At 35.4% G+C, this 22,022-nt stretch overlaps 1 protein-coding gene across 1 annotated transcript in view; it reads left to right on the top strand.

The window, feature by feature from the left end:
• VWC2L (von Willebrand factor C domain containing 2 like) overlaps window positions 1–22,022 on the top strand; it is a 169,247-nt gene that overhangs the window by 34,777 nt on the left and 112,448 nt on the right. The window lies entirely within an intron of this gene.

Below are 22,022 nucleotides of genomic sequence, written 5' to 3'. Positions count from 1 at the left end.
TTCAAATCCTTCCTCTGATGCACCCTGGTTATGTGACCCTGGGCAAGTTACCTCTTCAGTGCTCTTAGCTAAGCAATTCTCCAAGATGTTAAGTTCCTGATCTCCATTGTTAGAGGAAATTCTCTCACCAAGGACCTCCCTAAACCAGTGAGATCACAGGTCTAATCCAGAGGTCCTATTCCCTCCTATGTGCTTAGTGATTGCATTTCTATTTCTTTGATGGATGCCACAAGGCAAGGCTATTCATGTTATTTCAGAGTGATCCATAATATAAAACAGGACAAGGCATGGAGTAAAGGTTAAGGTACTTTGTTTCAGACATTTGAAAAGGCATTAGGTCAAAAGTTAAGTCTTGAGAGAAATATTAAAATCACTTCTGCTAAAGGGCATTCATAATTAAGAGAGAGTAGAAAGTATTTCATTTTATTAATGTCTTTATTTGAGTAAAGGGGAACCACTCTCTGACAACTACAGAATGGAATATGACATATAATTTTGGACCTCATTCAGATGACTTAGCTATTAAAGCACCACCCCCACCCATAAATACCTTAACATAAAGCAAGGTCACCTATAAGGTAGTCCCATAGAATGGACCTAGGTCAACATTACAATAATGCATGCAAGTTTTAATCTAACATTGCAATTTGGAATTTTAGTGCCTAGGGCATATATATTTGAGGGGGTAGGGGGCCAGATTGAGGGAGAGACCTTACATGCTAAAAACCCAGGGGAAAAGAGAGACCTGGGCTCTCCTCTGATGAGGAGATAGATATGCTGTGTGTACTATTACAGGAGAAGCTACAGGCAACAGAGGAAACAGAGTAGAACTTGGTTTGGGGAGATTTGCCAGTCATGCAGAAAGATCTGGGGATCCCAATTACACCTTTACCTCCATGCCGTTTTGTTTACTTACATAAAAACCATAATGGTAGCAAAAAATGGTAGTGGGAGAAAGATCCCACGATGATATACCCTACTGATATACCCTGGACCAGGAAAGAAATGGGCAATCATCCCATTGGGTTGATGACTGAAAAGCATGTTTCTTCTACACATTTTATATTAGTAACTTAAGATAGTGTCAGTCACTCCACTCCAGTTATATCCATGCATGAATCATTCATCATTTTCCATTAGTATCCTTTACATATAATGCAGGAATGTGTCTTCATTTTACCCCTTTGTTATCAAAAAATAAAATAAAAAATACTGTAAATCTCCATTTTTAAGATATTCTTTCCTTTGATACTAATAGCTCCCTGAGAAAGCTTTTCCTTTTTTAACATAATGAAATCACTGTAACATTACATTTTTGATGCCCAGAGTCTAGTATAAGGATGTTCACCTTTCCCAAGATAACATTTTTATTTTGATTTTCAATACTTGAATGTTTTCCATTACAACCAGGTTATTATGATAGCTCGATGAGCAATCTTCTTTTGTAAAATCATAATCAGTCAAAGATGACTAAAGCTATTTAATTAGTGCTAAAACAAAAGAGTTATGGCAGTTCCTTACAATTATTTTGTGACCTATTATCTTCCCAGATCACTTAGGAAGGCATTTTTATCCAGGAGAAACTTGCTCATTTCAATAGTGTTACTTCTCTATTGGCAAGGCCATCAAAATCAAGATAAAGCAGTTGGTTGAACCGAAAAATAAATTACTCACCTGAATTTTCTTCTTTCACTAATCTAATTCACCTACAATGTAATAGAGACTTTCTCTTTATGAGTTGACTAGGGAAATAAATTTGTATCAGTTTATAGTTTTAATCCACCCAGTATATGCTAAAATATCTAATTTGAGACTATATTTTAAAAGGAATGTGGAACAATTGGAAAGGGTCCAGAAGAGAACAAGCCATATTATTTCAGGATTGAAAAATGAGACCTATGAGGACTGGCTAGAGGAGTTAGAATAATTTTGTCTGAAGAAGTAAAGACTCAAGAGAGGTTTTACTGTCTTCAAGCATATGAAGGGTTACTCTAAGAAGAATGGGGACCTGTTATTTTTCATTACCTCTGAGGATTGAAGAAGCAAATAATCAGCCGCATAGGCCATCCTTTAAAAATAGGATTGATAACTATCTAACTGAAAGACAACCTTTCCTGGAAGCAGCTGTGTGAGCAGGCCCCTAAAGAGCTTGTCCTCCCCTAGGATTCTCACAGCTAAGTTTGCCTCATTTCCAAGGAAAATACACCTATCCTTCAGGGTCACAATTGAATCCAGAAAGAACAAACATACCCAGGAAAAAGAATGGGGCACCTAAGGGCCCTGCTAGAACATAATGCATTACTGCATAGATGTACATGCTATGAAATCATGCAAAAATATTACTCCAGGCAGAAAAGGCTTAGTCTGTTAACAGATTTAGGTCTGTTCTCCTACAATTACAAAGGGGTCATACTGCATTCCAAATCACTTGAATTGTTCCATTTGATAGTACTACTTGTCAGAGTAGATATTTCAAGTTCAATTAAACCAACTTAGTAGAATTTTTTTTTTCTATTGCAAGGTTAGAACTGGGTTTTATTCTTAATTTAATTAGGCATTTCTTATCCCTGACAAACTCCAGCTGAATATCAATGGCAGACTAGGCAATATCTCAAGTAAGTGGTTCCTAAAAGTTTTTGGTCAACAAATCACTTGGATAGGGCAGAGAGAATCTGCACACCATTTGCCATATCTACTTCTTACTATTAAAGAAAAAGAAAAGAAATTACTAGCATTTGTGGGAAAACTTCACTTCCTTTTATTGTGATACCAGAAAGATAATGTCTGGCTTTTCTTAGATATCAGAAATAAATTATTTATACCAATTTTTTTAAAGGATAAAACTTTCATGTCATAAACAAGACATCATCTCAGGAGTATCCTCATGATCCAGCAATGGATTCCAGGACAAACTTCCATTTTTTTCTTTTTTAAACCATTAATTTCTGGTTTAGCATTGATAGTGAATATTGGTTCTAAGGCTATGGATTTTAGATCAAGTGACTCTAGGGTCACACAGGAAGTATCTGAGGTCAGATTTGAACCTAGGTCTTCCTGACTCTCTATCCAATGAACCACCTAACTTCTCACACCCTTTTATTCTTAATCTGATAGATGAAAAAAAAAAACAGAATAAGAAAAGTTAGAGAAAATGCTTCAGAAGAGGGGGTAAATAAAAAAAAAGAAAAACCAAAGGAAAGGTGATCTCAATGAAAATTCTCTTTTTAAGAGTTCTACCATGTTAACATAATAGTACATGCTTATAATCCCAGCTACCAGGGAGGCAGAGGCTAATGAATCTCTTAAGCTCAAGAATTCTGTGCTATATTAGCTTCTGCCAATTTGGTGTCTGTACCAAGTTCAGCATTAATATGGTGAGCCTGTGGGCCACTAGAATGCTGAAGGAGGGACCAACAAGTTTAAGTCAAAACCAAAGCAGGTCAAAGGTCCTGTGCCAAACATAAGTAGCCCTGGCAGTCCAGGATAGGTCAGATGGGAAGACCCTGTCAGAAGAAAGGACAGGAGTTCCATCTTTTAACTTAGAGCAAAAACAATAGATTTTAGTTGGGAAACAACTCAATTATGTTTGTTCTATTTCCTATCAATTTTATAGTTTATCTGTTTGTATAACTGTTGATAATATTTGTGGGCAAATAATTTCCCCTCACTTCTATATGGTCTCTATATGACTAATTTTCCTGCCTTCCTTAATTATAACTTGCTGAGGGCAAAGAGCGATACAGATATGAAGTAAATGCACAAATCTGACCTTTCCATCATAATAAACCTCATCATAACATGCCATGGTTCAATCTCTTTTCTCTGGAGGAATTTAAGAGCATACTCAATAAGAATGACCCAAGCCTGATTCAGAATTGTCCAAGAAGCAGTGGATTATCTATGTTTTTAAAAGCTGCAGAGTTGGAGCAGCTATATCAAAAGAGATAGAAAGTCAAGCCTAGAGTTGGGAAAACCTGGATTCAAATGTATCTTCTGACACTTCCTAGCTATGTGACTCTGGGCAAATCAATTAACTCCAATTGCCTAGCTCTTTTACCACTATTATGCCTTAGAATTGGTAAAATAAAAGCTTCTGACTTCTACTAAGCCTTAATCTTACTTTGTAATATAAAACTTAATCTACTTCTCTATAAAATGGAGTGGGTCTCATGTGAGATGAAGAATTAAGAAAATATCTCATTGTGCATCTTGCTATGATTATCTAATTCACTAAAAATTCCTCTTTAATGAATGGAAGCATGCATACTACAATGTTATCAAATTCAATTAGAAAAAGATCTCTACTTGAAGGTAGCCATCTTGACTCAGAAAATCACAACATTTTTTCCTTGAGGATTTTCATTTATTTTGATAAACATTTTCCAATTATATTTTAATCTGATTCTCACTGCATATGGGAGTTTTACAGACTGCTACTGAATTCAACACTTCTGAGACAGTGGATAAAAGAGCCTAAAGGGAAGATAGGAAGATCTATGTTCAAATCCTGCCTCTGACACATGCTGGTAGTCTTACCATGGGCAAGAGAATTAGCTTACCAAATGTTCCCCTAAACTCTCTAAGACTCTAAATTTTGCAATATAGATGTCTATATCCATTAATAGAAAGAATTTCTAATTGAGAATCATGTCAAGAAGATCATATGTCCAAACCAATATATACACACATACATGCAAACATAGCATGCATTTGTGATTTCATAGTTAGTATATGTATATATGTCAAGTCTTCTAACATGTCTTTATAGGATTAGATTAAGAAATTAAATTGTCTATGGTCACAATAAATTGCAAGCAGATGACATCTTTGAGAATACTTCTTTATATAAATTTTTCTTAACGGTTGGTCAATTATTCTAAACTTTGCTTTATATGATCTTAAATTCATCTACCAAAGTTTACATAAAATTCATATATATTCTAGCCATTGTTTGTCCCCTACCCAAGTAAAAATGTGCTTTATCCCCACATAAACTATGTTAACCCTGATTATTCTAAATAACATTAGACCAAAGATAAAGTGAGCTGAGAAGAATTTTAATTATTTTAATTTAATTTAATTATACAGGGTGTCCCAAAAGTCTTAGTGCAAATTTAAACTTGAACACCTTAAAACTGCACTAAGACTTTTGGAATATCTTATGTTTAGGGTAAAGATTCATAGGAGGAAAAGGCTAGCTTTTATTATAATATAATATAATATAATATAATATAATATGATATGATATGATATGATATGATATGATATGATATGATATAACATAGCATAACATAACATAACATAATATAACATAAATATAGCTAGATGGAATTTGGGGGGAATGAATGTCTCTTTACTTTAAAGGTATCATCTGACCCCTATTCATTATTCCTCTATCCTCATAAGAAATGTTGTTTTTTATTCTTTTCAGGACCTTCCCAATCTCAGTGCTTTTTGTTAGTTTGTTGGTTGCACTTCTTAATTCTATTTACTCTTCTTCATCTGGCACTTAAAAGTTCTGTATATTGTGTTTAGGGAGATTAATACATCACTGACGAGTGATTTCACTTATTTGATTTGGGAAGATTTTCCCCCAACACATATCATATGCCATCTATAATTTAGATAAATCTCAGGCATAAATCTCAGGAAGATTCATTCAGTGCAGGCAGTCACTGGTCACACAACTGGAATGTGTCAAAGTTGAGACTTGGCCACAAGTCTTCCCAACTCCAAATGCGGCACTCTTCTACACCATGCTCCCTTTCTTGCTGGGAGAAATATAAAGATAAGAAATATATTATCTCATCCACCGAAACATACAACATAATAGGGGGTCATCACATTGTGTATATTAATATAATACAAATTTAGAATGTAACAGATGCCTGAAAGGAGCATGAAGCATTTTGATGAGAAGTTGCTTCCATTTGGAGATATAAGGAAAGGTGCTGACAAGACATTTAAGATGGACATTATCAATGAGCTCTATAGTTAATTGTCCATTTCGTGATGGTTGAAGTAAAGTGACTTCTTGGAAATATGGAAAGCATGGAAAAGGCAAAATACAATTAACAAATAAATTTACCTCTTTCCTAAATAAATGTTTCAATGAGGGCTTAGATGAGATTTTGTCTGATATCGCTTATCACTACCAGGTATGATGAATATTTTAATTAGAAGAAAACTAGTCAGAAGGCTGATGGAGAGAAAGAGAAGGAAAAAAGGTCTAGATAATTCTGATATTATCATTGGTTCCTAATAATTGAGCATTTAGTTATATAAGACATTACATATTTTCTAAATATAACTGATAATTAAATTCTCTCAACAATTCATTTGTGGATTGTGAAGATCCGTGAACTTCTGGTATAGGAAGTTCTTTCACCAAGTACATCATTTGGGGAGGCAGACAAGACACATAATGGTTAACATTCTTGCCCCCAAACGATAGAAAGTATAACTAAAAACATAACTCATTTTTGTCTGAATCCCTACTACTGATGTGATATGGAAGGTAAATTTAGCCCTGTAGTTTGTTATTTTGTTTTATTTCTTTTCTGCTCTTTACTGTTTACAGTATAAGAAAAACACCATAAAAAAGGAAAATTCCCAGCCCTTGGTTCAAGTTCCAAGGCTTACAGAAGGAATGGAACTCTTCTAAACAATTAAGCTGACTAAAAAGAAAGAAATGAATGGAAAGCAGAATAGATTAAATCAATGAATTTGTATGCAAACTTCCCACTGAGATATTTTTTTACCATCAGCCCTTTAAATATTTAGTCACAGGACACATTGTATACTTCCAATTGGCACTGGAATTTTGTATTATAATTTTGTGCCCTCTCAATTAATTAAAAATCCAATAAATGCACCACTAAAAATGCAACTTCTCCCCAAACTGTGAAATTCTTCTTAGCACATTCAAGAAGCCTTATCACCCATTTTATGCTCACATTAATGCAATTGCTAAAATATTCACTTGTATTTGCCCATTTGCATTTTCATTAGGCTATTTAAGGGGAAAGAGCCTTATAAGTTTCAGATTTGGGTTCCTATCTTTGATTTTAATTTAATTTTGTTCCCAGTTATTCAGGCAGGTAGCTATGACTTGGCGGGACCTACTTAAAATCAAATGTTTACTGGCAACTCTCCAGACCCAATTGCTTTGTGAATGCCAAGATTAGCTCATGATGAAAGAATGTGCTGTGAAAGACAGTTTCAAAGACAACATCTCATTGGGGGTCAGAATGATCTTGGATGATATAAACTTGATGTCAATATAAAGCAACTATAAACTGTTATATTAATGAGCCACAAACTACAATTTCTTACATCTTTTTTTTTTAATCAAACATTAAAGGGCTTCTGCTTCCTCAAATCCACACATTTCTTTCTTAATTCATCTACACTCCCAACTTCAAAGCATTAGTTTTATGTTGCTAATTTAACAAAGATATGTTACTTGCTAATCAAAGTAGGGTGTAATTACCAAGTCTAAATTTCCCTTAAAAATAAGTAAAGAGGAAGGCACACCTGGTGGTACAGACTGATATCAAAGTTTCAGCTTTCTTCTTAATTTGACAAATTAGGATTGTTTTCTCTCTTCATTGATTTTGGGAATGTTGATCCATTTTTTTCCCAATGAGAGCACTTTTAAAAAAATAAAGATTTATGATTTCATCAGTTTCGGGAACTCTTGGTATAAGAAATCCCGTTCACTAAACAAGATCAGCAACTCCTCTGTAATTCAATTTTGTTTTCAAATCAATATTATCTCCTCACTCCCCTTCCCTCTCCCCATCCTTATTAAGATCCATTACCTCTTTTTCAGATGGTAGACAGAAGATTTCATCAAGAAGTCTTGTGTTGGTTAGAGTTCCCAAGTCTCTCAAAGTTGTTTTTCTTTAATATACAGTTTATAACTTAATCTTAAGTTACTGAAAGGTTAGGAGGCTTACACTTAGTATGTGTCAGACAGAGAACTTTGGCCCAGCTTTTCTTGACTCTAAAGCCAGCCCTCCATCACCTTATTATCTCTATTGTAAAAGAGATGCACCTCCAAAATGGGTGTTTGAGAAGTTACTTTAATGCATACATTAGTGACATAAAGCAATGAATTCCTGCCTAACAGTCAAGAGACTCTACCCTCAGTAATTTGGTTAACATAATAACTAGTATCGATCATAATTATATCTCATATTATTTCTTTTTTACTCCAAGAACTGATCATGTATTTAATTTCTTACCTTAAATACATATGAACATCTATTTGGCTATACTTTCTAATAGCTGTTAGAATGACTATTGTTAATTTTTAGGACTGAAAAAGCTCTAAAATACCTTAGTGTATTAATATATAATATTGATTAATTAATAATATAGGGACTATAATGAAGCAATGTCAACTATAGCTTCTTTGGCTTTCTTGTTTGAAGCAATACAGAATAGGAGTTGAGGATACACCTCAAGGATTATGCCTTGGCATTGATTTAAGACCACCTAGGCATAGCTCAGAATATGAGTTTTTCTAGGAAGTATAAGCTTTTGGGAATGATAGGCCCTGCTTGACTGTAATTACAATCAAGTCTTCAATATCCTGCCAGTGAACTCATAACCTCTATTTAATTGGAGACCCCAATGACCAAAAAATGGGAGTCAGCTGTACCAGTCTTATTGGTTAGATGGCTAAGAAGTCTGTCTTTGTGCAAACTGCAAAGCAATAGTGGAGGAAGAAAATGACCATATTGCTAAAGAATTTCTCCCAGTTGCCTTGACTCATGCCATGTCACGTTCCTCAGAATTGAGACTGAAAATTTTCCCTTTCTTCCTGTTGATGCCAAGTTTGGGGGGCACTAATACAATAGCACTATTACAAACACTGAGGTTTTTCTTTTGGACCAGCTGATACCAGACTTTTAAATCATAAGCTCTCGGCTCTTTGTGACCCCTTCCACATCTGTAAGGCCAGGGGCTATAGAACTGTCTGGTCAAATGTCATTTCCACAAATACCCAATTTTTATTATGGATTTTCCAGATAGCTACAAGAACTACATATGAATTGAACAACCTTGGGACCTAGTCCTATACACTGCATCCTAATTATGCCCACAACCAATTTTCCTGCACATTGATCCTAGACAATCCTAGTATATAAACAAATTACCTTTGCTTTATATGTTCTTTTTGAAAATAACTTCACACTGTTAGTAACTAGGAAATCAGTAACTAGCAAATCAGAAACCTGGGAATCTTATTTGGATGAAGCTCATGATTTAATTTACTACAGATAAATGAAGACAAGATCACATACCAAATTGGTTCAGTATTGACTCAAAAGGAATAACACAATGTCCCTGTTTGGAGATTTTATATTAGTGGGGAAAATGTACTGTGAGATGGAGAAAAAAAGGAAAGTGACTTATAGTATAATCATGATGGATGACCAAAAAGCTGAAATGAGTAGGAAGATGAAAGGAAAACATTAAGAGTAAAGAATGTGGAGGAGAAAAAAAGAATACAAGGAAACTGAGGCTCACCCTTGGAGTCCTCATAGAGGTATCCAAACATAAGCCTTGTCATATTCATTGCTTCATGTGGTATCCTGCTTCCCCATTTTACCAAACATAGGAGCACATTGAGCTCCTGAAGCCAACACTCAAAACTCTTCCCGCCAAAAGAGCGGAGCTAGAAAAAATAACTGTAAGAGAGAGAAGAGTATTCTTGTATGTTCTGGAACTTCTCTTTCTTTTCTTCTCCCAGCCAAGAAAATATACCTCTTCCAATTTTTCCAGTTGTCCATGAAGGTACTTCCTTGCCTTAAAAGGAGCAAGGACTCCATCCCTTATTCCATTTAGGGGTAAAATTAGGGGTAAATGCCCACCCACAAGTGAAACCAGATCTTCCCATACTCAATTATATAAAAAGATACAGTTGGTTTTTTTGTCCTCCTTCAAGTGGTTTCTATTTCCTTAGTGGAAAAGGGAAATGGCACAGAGAATCTGTGATATTAAATTTAGGAATGCATTACATGATGGGTGTAGGGATAAAAAGCTTTAACTAATTGTGATTGACTAAGGCCAATAGACAAAAATAACCTGTATTCTCTAAGTATATATATTCAGTTACTGTATAGTGTGGGAAAGAGTGATCATTTAGAAATATACTGAGTGCCTGGAACATCAAATGGACTGTAGGTAATCCAAAGTCTTTAACTCCTTCAGGAATAGTTAAAAATTGACCATATTTAGCTCACGGATCTCTTTGGGTTAGAAATGTCTCAGCTGCCCTCTTGCCAGGGATATTTTTAAGCAAAGATCATGGTGGCTTTTTTTGAAATATTGAGACAGTTTCTCAAGTTGGGAATGCTGATCATATAAGCATTCTACTACTGATGTTTTCTAATTGCTTACAGTTAACATGAATATATTTAGCTTTTCCCAACTTTAGCTTCCTCAACTAAATGTATATAATATATGTGCAATTTATTTCACAAAATTCATGTTGGTAAGTATTTAGTAAACAGTATAATATTTTATGCAAGAGGATGCACTATTTTTGTTGCTGTTTTACATTAAAATTTAAAAGGGTTTTGAAAATTTGAAGAAAACAATAGACTTTACAGGTAACATCTGTCTAAAACAAAATGAAAAAATTGAACAACAAATTAGGAATACAGTATAGCAATAAATTTAATACTGAAGGGCCTTTAGGCAAGTTGTTTAATATCTCTAGGCCTCAGTTTCTTCATCTGTTAATTGAGGGAATGGAATGGATTGCCCCCCTCATCATTTCTTCCTAGACTTGATCTGTTCCCATTTCTCCACTGCCAAGCCTCAGCCAATTTTCCCATTGCTCCCAGAGCTATCATTGGCTGCTCCTCAGAGTACAAAGGGGAGGTGCGGGAGACCTGGCATGGACATTTAATTTGTGGGTATGTGCTTCCTTTGCATAAATGCAGGGAACAGGGCAGCTGTCAATTTTTGTCCTCTTTCCATATGGACAGCCAGCCAATATTGAATCTTCTCTTCCTGCCACACATCTCATTTATGTGGCATTCTGCAGAGGTCTGTAAGGCCCATGCTTCCTCCTGCCAGGGATAACCTCAGAGAGCAGCCAACTTCATCTTGAATCCAAGCTGGCAAAAAAGAATTGAAAGTGGGAAAAAATCTACACTCTTCCTTCAGCTTGTGCTTGTCCCCCCCCAAAAAAAAGGCACAAGCAGTGAGTCCACTCAAAATGGAACCAGCAAAGCTCAAGGGAGCCACGTCTCTGTAACCATGTTCCTGCTTTGCTATTTAATTTGGGATTTATTTTTCTGGAGTGGGGAAAAGAGATGACAAAGGGGTGAGGAGATGAGAGCTGATGCAACAGTATTTGAAACCCGGATTCCTGTAGGTTTGTGGTAAATCCTTAGACTTGATTCTGTGTGTGTGTGTGTGTGTGTGTATGTGTGTGTGTGTGTGTGTGTGTGTGTGTATGAGAGAGAGAGAGAGAGAGAGAGAGAGAGAGAGAGAGATGATGATGATGATGATGATGATGATGATGATGATGATGATGATGATGATGAAGACGACGACAACGACATTCATAAAATACCTACTAGGTATTGAACTTGCTAAGTCCCAGAAATATAAAAACAAATGATCAAGATAGTTCTTTGATTTTGAGGAGCTTACCTTCTAATAAAGGAAGACAACCGAGTGCAACTGTAAAGGCAGGATGCTATGGCATGATTTGGAAATTATAACAAGAAAGTGGCCTGGAGGTCTAGTCTCTCACCTATTAGAGCCTATCGATGATGACCAGAGTATGGGCAGCAATCATGGGGTAGAAATAATTCCTTTAGTCTCTCTTCTATCAATGACCAAAGACAGGCTGTATATTAATAGACGAAACAGTCAAGGCCATGTTTGAGACCTCTTACCCAATGAGGTATGGACGTCAAGGACATTGAAAGATGGCATCCTTCTGGGCATTCTTCCTGCACTGCCCTGCCATGATGTTTCTATACAGGCAACTTAGTTCAGGGTTCTTAACCCATGGTCTACAAACTTATTTCATTGTTAATATTTTGATTGGTATTTCAATCAAATTGGTTTCCTTATAATCTTAAATGTTTCATTTTATGCATTTAAAAACATCATTACAAGGAAGAGTCCATTGACTTCTTCATATTGCTAAAGGAGTTCATAACCCCCCCTCAAAATGTAAAGAATTCACAATGAATAGAGCATGTTTGGAGTAAGAGGCCTAGATTTGAACTATGCATAGAACACTTACCAGCTATATGACCATTACTGATCCACTTAGCCTCTCTGTATTTCTTCCACTGTGAAATGGAAATAATAATATCTGTAGAAATTACTTTACAGGAGTATTAGAGATTAGTATTAGTTATTATATATAATTAGTATTAATATTAGATCTCATTACATGAGATCACATAATTGGTATATCAATTACTTTGCTAACTTTATAGTGCATTATTCATGTCAAATATTATTATCCAACTGAACTAGAAATTCAGCACTTTAAAGTCATAATAGGTTCAAGGGTCAAAATAAGTCTGCGAGTCTCAAGATACTGCCTGAAGCACCCACAGAGAATTTGTGCAGCCCTTTATTCAAATACAGAGCCTTATTGCAAGGTTTTTATTCATGAAAAAGAAAGACAGGACTCATTTAAAATTATTCTGGTTCTTTTTCTGCTTTAGCCAAACTGACTCCAGTTAACTAGTCATTCCTTGTAAAATATCCTATTTCCTACCCATGAGCCTTTGTATATAGGTCTGGAATGTGTTCCTTCCTTACCAGACTCCTTAACTTCCTTCCAAGTAGAGCTCTCAGGTCCCACAGGTAGAGCCACTGCAGATGCCCCCTCCCCACCCCAGGTTTTAGTATTTTCTCCCTGTAAAAATGACTCCATTATTGTAATATCCCCCAGTACAATAAGAGCTCTCCAAAGGCAGAAACTATTTCACTTTTTGTGTTTGTATCTCCAGTGACTAGTATCATATTTTTTTCATAGGATAGATTTAATAAAAGCTTTTGGGGTTCAGTTGAATTAATCTAATACACGACTCCTATCAAGTTATTGTTGGGTTTTTTTATTAGAAATTTGAGACCATGGGGCTATACAATAGAGGTTGGAGGTCATGGGGAGTATCTTTCTCAGAAGGAAATTGTTAAAATATACATTTTAATTTGTGCATTTACAGTACAAATATTTTACCTGAGAGCAATCCTGTCCCAGAAGCACAGTAGCATGAATTTGTTTATCTGGTGAGCCAGTTGATATTCCAGAAGCACAGAGGGCCAGCCCTGAGCTGTTGAGATCCATAATAAATACATTGTAATATGGAAAAGAGCAAGCTCTAGATAGCAAAGGTATAGTGTAAGAATGCTAGTCAGGAGAGAATAGCCCCTCAGGCTGGGATGAATGCCTATGAGGAAAGGTGAGGGATAATGGAAAAGGGAAGAGGAAATTCTCAACCAAAGGAAGAAAGGAATAGAGACTTTATTTTTAATCATAAAGATATTTTATTTTACCACTTTGCATGTGAATTTCCACATAAATTTTCCAAAATGATAAGATCCAAATTGTCTCCCTCCCTCCTTTCCATTCCTTCTCTAGGAGCTAGCAAGCAATTTGATATGGATTATACATGTATTATCAAGCAAAACATATTTCCATATTATTCATTTGTGTAAGAAAATAATAATTTAAAATAAAAACCCCCAAATAAAAACCCCAATAAACTAAAGTAAAAAATTATGTGCTTTGACCTATATTCCAATTCCAACAGTTCTTTCTCTGAAGGTGGATAGTATTCTTCACCAGTCACTCAGAGTTGTCCTGAATCATTGTTTTCCTAAGAGTAACCAAGTCTATCAGAATTGATCAAGAAACGTAGACTTTACATAAGTCTTAGATCAAAAGGTAGAAAGGGGAAGGGGAAGGGAGAGTGAGGCTAAAGAGAATTTATTCACTTCAAAATTTTGCATAAACTCAGCCTTGGAAACCAGAATGGTTACTCACTTGTGCCCCACGATATCTTATTTTGTTGTTGTTGCTGTTTCTAATCTTAAAAAAAGGTAAAAAAATGAGTGAACATAACAATCAAACAGTCTGAATTAAACAATTTTATACTTGGATGGGACATGTAGGGGACCACACAGGGGAAAACAGGAAAAGTATGGCAGGATGCTCAGGAGCAAAGTGCAAAAATAATCTAGGTTTAGAGAATTCAGTAAGACTAAACATCAAGAGAGCACAGTATATGAAGCCAGTCAATAATCAGGAGTCAGTGATAGAAGGCAGTGGTCAATACTTTGCCATGGGTCAAAGCCAGGATAGCAGAAATGAAGTACCGGAGAAAAGCTGATGTTGACACTAGGGTACTTCCTGTTATTGAAGTTATTCACATTCTGTCAAGGACAAATATGTGGGACCTTATGGGTCTATAGAGGCTTGATATAATTCAACAATGCATCATGGCAGTCAAAAAAGCTAAATCTCAATAGGGGCATGCATCTCACCGTATTTTTCCATTATCAGTCCCCATCTAGAACACTCTACTAGAATGCCACATTTTGGGAAGGAAACCAATGAACTAGAGTATTCAATAGAAGGCAAAAGGGTTAAAGAAAGGTTGAAGGACCTGAGAATGTGTGACGTGAGGAAGAGAAACATAAGTGGGATATAATAGCTATCTTCACATATTTGACTATATGTCTTATATAAGAGGGATTACCCAAAGGGGAAACAAAGCACTGGGTTTATTTCTTACAAATTAATACTCTTCAATATTTTTTTTACTTTTAAACATTATTTTATTTTTTCATTTTCAAACATTATTCCTTGGAAACAAAGATCATTTTCTTTCCCCCCCCCTCCTGCCACCCCTCCCATAGCCAATGCACGATTCCACTGGGTATCACATATGTCCTTGATTTTAATAATAATAATAAATGACTAGATGGCTTTCTATGAACAAAATAAATCTTATCAGATGGCCAGTCAGTCTATTAGGAATAGGAATCTTTGTGATTAACTAGATTAGTCTTCAGAAAACAGACTCAGTTGGTTTCTAGGGCTATAATAAAAGCTAGAATAGATCATAAGAACCAAGGGTTATTTGTACATACTGATGAAGAATTGGAGGAGTCTTATGAAATTACAGAAATTTCAAAAAGAGACTGATAATCATATCAGTTTGATCTGTCCATTCACACAGGAAAAACCAAATGGGTCTTGGCCAGAGTTCAACATGCATCTGAATGAAATCCTATAAAGCTTATCCAATGGTATGTTTATCTGGTGCTAGCAATGCAGGTGGAAAATGAACTGGGTCTAGAGTTGAAAAGAAAAGTGGGCTGCATTGTTTTTAGGAAACTTCAAACCACTTTTATTGACCTTAAACTTCCCATAACAGCAAAGATCTATCTTTGCAACAGAATCATTTAGCTGGTATTTCTATATTACAGAGAGATCTGAAAAATCACTGTTTCTAAAGAATCAAAAATGACAATCAAAAAGAAAGGCACATTGGTAGATTGATTTTTAGCCAAGTATGCTACAATATATAATAAGTGAGAAACTACAAAGAAAATTAGAGTGAAGAATGTCAGCAAAGAATTTTATGACAGAAAGGGAAGATGGACTGTCATGTGGCAAGAGCAAGATGGACAGCTAGGGTGCCACATTAATACCCTTATGATACTGGAAGATGACTAGGAAGTCACATTGGGTGAATTTCTTTTTAGAAGAGCAAGTATGAACCACACAAAATGAACAAGCATGTCTAAATTATGATCCTCATTGTTGAAAGGAACTCCAAAATGATGAAATCACAGTTTCATTTGAGCATTTGAATGAATGAAAAAAATATCATTTATTGAACATTAATTATGCCAAACTATGCTAAGTATTACATGGCAGATGGAAAGGCCTAGGAGACCATAGGCTGAATCGGTAAGGCAGGTAGTAATATATCTTCATCTCTATCATTTTCACTGACAAAACCATATCTGCTTTAGATTTTTAATCATTATTTTGACTAAAATTTTATATCTAAGAAAAATTTACTTTCTTTTCTAATACTCCATTTTTTATAAAGAAAAACATTCATCAAAACAAATATTCATAGTCAAGCAAAGTATATTCCAGCATTGGCCATGTACAAAAACTGTATGTCTTACTCTGCACCCTGCATTTATCACCTCCAAGGCAGGTGGTACATAGTATGCTTCAGCATGGGTCTTCTGGGTTCATGGATAGTCATTGCCATTGATCACAATCCTTACAATTTTCAAAGTTCTTTGTATTTATAGCATTATTGTTATATAAGTAGTTCTCCTAGTTCTGCTTATTTTATTCTTTATCAATTTATACATATCTTCAAAAGTTTTTGCTTTGCTATTGAAATTATAGTCTAAACTATTCATTTAGTTCTGCTTACTTCACTCCATATCAGTTCACACATCTTTTAATGGTTCTTTGAAATCATCTTTTTTCTCATTCCTTATAATACAATATTATCCCAACAAATAAATTGTGATATATGGATATGATACTTTATTTGCTAAATCCTTTGAAATTACCAAGAACTTTGTGCTAGAAAGTTTCTGTTCTGGATTTTCAGTGGCTATGACTCAGAGGAAGGGGCTATGAACACCTGGAGAGTCCATCACCTGGTTGAGTTTTGGTTGAGAAGGGGTCTAATCGAAAGCAGAGTTGATGGATCTAAAGATGCTTTCACTAAAGGTCTGAGGGAAGATCAAGATGGTGGCAGTGGTTTGACCTGCCTTGAATGTACCATAAATGCTGTTCACTTAAGAGTGTTGACTTCTACTATGCTGGCTTGCCTGCTGGTCTATAGCAGTTGGTCCAGCAATTGGCAGTGGTTGTGATGATGATAATGGAGCTTTATCTTCACAAAGGCATAATTACCACCACCATCACCAGAATCATTTTCATTATTACCTATTGTTTTAATATTTTTAAATCACTTTATGTAGATTCTGATTTGCTTTATAAAACAACCCCTATGAGATATATTCTGTTATTAGCCATATTTTACAGTTGAAACTGAGGCCACTGGTGGTTAATTGATTTGCCCAGGGTCACACAGCCAGCCATTTGAAGTCCAGTGCTCTATCTACCTTTCTGTATCCACCATACAAATACAAAATAGGAAACTAATTCTATGGCTTTGTTAACAATTCTTTCCTGCTATAGACAATGGCACATATAATAAGCTTCATGGAAGAATACAAACTTTGCCACCTTTATCTGACAAGGACTTTAACAGGGGTTTTCTGATAATTTGGAAGGAAAGTTGAAGAAATGACTATTCTCACCCCAGTTTAGGGCCCAACACTGACCACACAACCAGAAAAGCAAAGGGTCATATGGGTGTGTGGATAAGGATGTGCTGGATCCAGCTTATCCTGGCTTTAAGAAAGTTAATGATTAGATTTTCAGTGAGAATGTTTATACTTGAACAATTGGCAAACAGCTATCAAGACAATTTATTGCTTTTCTAGACTTAAGAAAATAATAGAAGATATGTTAATAACATAGATTAAACTAAATGTGACATTTTAAAATGTGTGGATATTTTAAAAGGAGAGCTGGAGGTTAAATATGTATCAACATGCACTTGTATGTGAATGGATCCTCTAAAAAGAGAGTATATTTAAGAGATCACCAAGTAAGCATATAAACTAGAGTGGCCTGCTTTAAAAAGAATAGCTTTTTCCTTACCTGCAAAGAATAAATGTATGAAAAAGGTAGAATTAAGATGAGATTTATACAGTATTTGAATTTAACATACACTTGGGGTAAATATTTCCAGAATTTCTTTTCATCAATGTTCTTTATTTCTAAAAACCTACCACATTCATCTAAAATAACATTTTAAAATTGATCATGATGCAAAGGAACGCCTAAGAACTTGTGCAGAAGAAGGGATGTTCATGTTATGATGGTTTTTCTTTATAGCAAAGTTATAAGGAATTAAATAGTTATAAAGAATTTTCTATTTTCTCAAGCATTCAAGGAGTTTGGAGTCAACCCCCAATAGAAATAGAAGAATCCTTGATTACTCTTTAGATGTCTTATGCTTTTTTAAAAATAACTGAAAAGAAAATTAGGAAATGAGCAGATGAATAAGGAAAATTCATAATGAATGCATGGCACTGTTTTGGGTACAAGTGTGACTCACCTAACAGAAGAATTATTGCTGAAAAGATGATTATAAAGCAAATTTCCATAAATCAACATTGACTTCCATTATTAAATTTGTCATAGAGTCTTGTGGGATTTCAGAATTGGATGATATCATAGAGGTTATTTAGACCAAACATGCTCTTTAGGAGATGTGAAAACTGAGGCCCAGAACAATGAGGCAATTTCCCCCTAAGGTACACTTCAAAAAAGTATCACTTCCATGGCTCATTATTGTTTGGAAATAAAATGGTGTTCTCAAAGAATATGGAATGAAGTACATGGTCTGGCCAATTCTACCAAGAGAGAAAGATTTAAACATAGTTCTTGCAATGAACCATGGGTCTGCTGTCCAAGCACTAAACTTATTAAGTTCAGAAATGCTCATCACTAATAGGGTGACCGCTAATTGATAAATTTTCTTGAGCATGATGATCCAGACAAAACAGCCATTAGTATAATGTGGCTATATTCCATTTTGATTGTAGTGTAGGAATGGGGAAAGAAGAGAAATAGTACTTAGAATTACTAAAGGAAATGAAACACATTTATGTTCAAAATTTTTTTTTTAATTTAAAACCCTTACCTTCCGTCTTGGAGTCAATACTGTGTATTGGCTCCAAGGCAGAAGAGTGGTAAGGGCTAGGCAATGGGGGTCAAGTGACTTGCCCAGGGTCACACAGCTAGGAAGTGGCTGAGGCCAGATTTGAACCTAGGACCTCCCATCTCTAGGCCTGGTTCTCAATCCACTGAGCTACCCAGCTGCCCCCTGTTCAAATTTTTAATAGAAAGTAAAGCAGAAGACAGAAAGAATGTAGAGCTAAATGGTGGGAGAATTCAACAGTTTTTTGGGAGGGATGAATAAGGAATCAGTGGATTTGGTTTCAGTCTAGAAATATAATTTTATATAAATTAAATGTAAACATAACTAAAAAAGTAAATTTTATATAAAGTCAATATACAGTGTAGGAGGTATGGCTATATAGCAGTTCCTCTACAAGAGGAAATTTGGGGCTTTTCTGTATTGAAAGCTTTATATAAGTAATCAATCAGTGTTATATGGCAAGCAAAAAAAAAATACTGGACTGCTACATTAAGAGAAGTACTGCAGTCTGCCCTGATCGACCTATTGGAGAAAGTACTATGTTCAGGTCTGAATACCATATTTTAGGATTGTTATAGAAAAGACTGGCCACATCCAGAAGATAATGAACAAGATAGTGATAAGAAAAGTGAAGGACAGGAGATGGTCATATGAGGATCAATCTAGGTAAATGATTAAATCCAACCTGGAGAAGACTCAGAAGGACTATAATAGCTCCCTTCGAGCATTTGAATAGCTGTCATAGGGAAGAGTGATTGGACTTATTCTGCTTGACCCTAAAAGGTCTGAAGTAGGAGTAGGTGGAAGTTGCAGACCAATAAGTTTTGGCTTGATGTAAGAAAAACATCTTAACAATTAGAATTATCCAAAAGTGGAATGGGCTACCTCAGGATACAGTAGTCCAGTTCGAACCCCCTCACCATAGGACTCTAAGCAAATGCTGAATTATACACGGGCTGGGAGTATCGTCAAAGGGATTCCTGTTTGAAAACAGGTTAGACAAGATGGCCTTTGAGGTCCCTTTCACTCCATGATTCTGTAATTTTATGATTCACTACAGGACACAGGGTGTTCTGATTAGCCTATTTACTACATGGGTTCCCAACTTTCAAAACATTAGAATATACTAAAATGTAGCTCTGAACATTACTAGACATAATTATATGTTTTTTGTGATGATTCAGAAAGCATTTCAAGATTTCACAGTGCCTCAGGAGTCATCCTCATGAATATCAAATATATACTGTTACTGTTAGAAGGACTACTTGAAAGAATGCTGGATAAACCAGCTTCTACTTTATTTTTCTTTTTTAAAAAATCCATCATTTTAATCTCTTCCTTTTAAATGCATTTATTTTGTTTTTCATATCTTTGTTTTCCTCAACAGGGATGTTTCCTATGTTATTTCATAGCCTTACTTACTAAATTCTTTATGGGCAATGCAAGCTTTTATTCCTGACCAACCTAGGGATAAGCATCAATAAAAGGATCCTTAATTACTGTCAGTGCTAATTTCTGAGAAATGTAACCTAGCAGCTTTGAGATATATCTGAGATGGCTGCTTGAATTATGAATAATTTAAGTGGGATATCCCTTTAAGTGGGCTAAATCTGTAAGCACAAATGTGAGGTTAGAATCACAATGTAAACCTTTAATAAGGAAAACTAGGCATAACCCCAGCAAATGGTTAAAATCCTTGAAAATACCACACCCAAGGCCCTCATTCAAAATTAAAAATACATGTAAAAAGATCTCTTAGGGGGAAAGATGGACATTGAAGCTATTATACAAAATGTTGGAAACTGATGGGTGGGAGGGCTTTTTCAGCTCCTACAACTCCCCTGTGGTATGTTATGTTTTTAATTATCTCAAGAACAGGTTGTCATTGACAGAATGAATATATTGCAGTGCAGGCTAAATTAAAACAGCAAAATTAACACCTTCAATTCAATATGTAATCATTGACTTTCTACCATACATGTCCCTAGCTCTGACAGGTTCTGCGGAGGGCTACCAATTTAAGGGGAAAAAAGACAACATGCTCACTCCTCTTCAAAATACTCTCAATCTTGGAGAAAATGAGATTTCTACACATGGAAGGATACTTAAGATAATAGAGGGACAGTCCATCCCATCCTCTACCTGCCAATGTTGACCTACTCCTCACCATATGGACCAGGACCTTCCACATTTAACTTGAGAGAAGTTTTCCCCTCCCTCTTTCTATTTCTATACAAGGAAACCCCTTCCTTTGTCATCACTCTAATGTATTATTATTAGGTTAACGAACCTTATTAGAATGTTAAAGGAAAGGACTATCTCATTCACAATCTTAAAAAAATATCCCTAGCATTTACCAGCATGTCTAGGACATGGTGAGTGTTTAATGTTTATTTTTTCATTCTTTCATTAATTCATCCCAACATCCTCATTTTACAGATGAGGAAATTGAGACCTCAAAGGATTAATGTCTCATCCATGAGCATAAGTGTGGCAAGTTGCAGATCCAGAATTCCTCTGGCTCCAAGTCCAACAGTCTTATCTTTATACTATAATTAGCAACACAAGAGAATAGAGGGAAAAGTGCTAATTGAAACTTACTCATTCAGCAAATAATGATTGAGCACCTACTCTGTGCAAGGTACTATTATTTCTAAGCTCCATGGGGAAGACAGAGGTGCATGAGATGTTATATCAGTGAGAACACGACAGCAGTTAATCTATGGAACAGGAAAATATTGATATTCCCAATAAATACATCAACCTCTGTGATACACAGCAGATAAGAATGGGGGTTTCTCAAGCTTCTGGGTTGGTATTTAGGCTGACTTTTTATATTGTAGAGGTCCTCTCTCAGTGCTTTGGAGGGAGGGAAAGAGAAAGAACAAATGATTCTCATGAAACCATTTAACTAAATAAATAGTAGGATGTTGTGGAGTTTGGTTACCTGGTTACTCAATTTCTATTTGTGTTTCTATGTCTTCTATATAGCCCAGGGCAGAGTACAGTGGGATTATCCCCTCCTTAGTCCTAGGTGCTATATTTCCTTGATGCAGTCTAAAATCTTATTAGCTTTTTTCACTGCAATATCACACTGTTGATTCATATTGATCTTGAAATTTAATTCAATAATCCTGTCTTAAACACTTTTATAGACTCTGAGGATCCTTATCCCAACTTCCACTC

Source organism: Monodelphis domestica, chromosome 8, assembly GCF_027887165.1.
Source record: "Monodelphis domestica isolate mMonDom1 chromosome 8, mMonDom1.pri, whole genome shotgun sequence".
NCBI classification, from domain to species: Eukaryota; Metazoa; Chordata; class Mammalia; order Didelphimorphia; family Didelphidae; genus Monodelphis; species Monodelphis domestica.
This window is presented reverse-complemented; position numbering and strand designations above follow the sequence as displayed.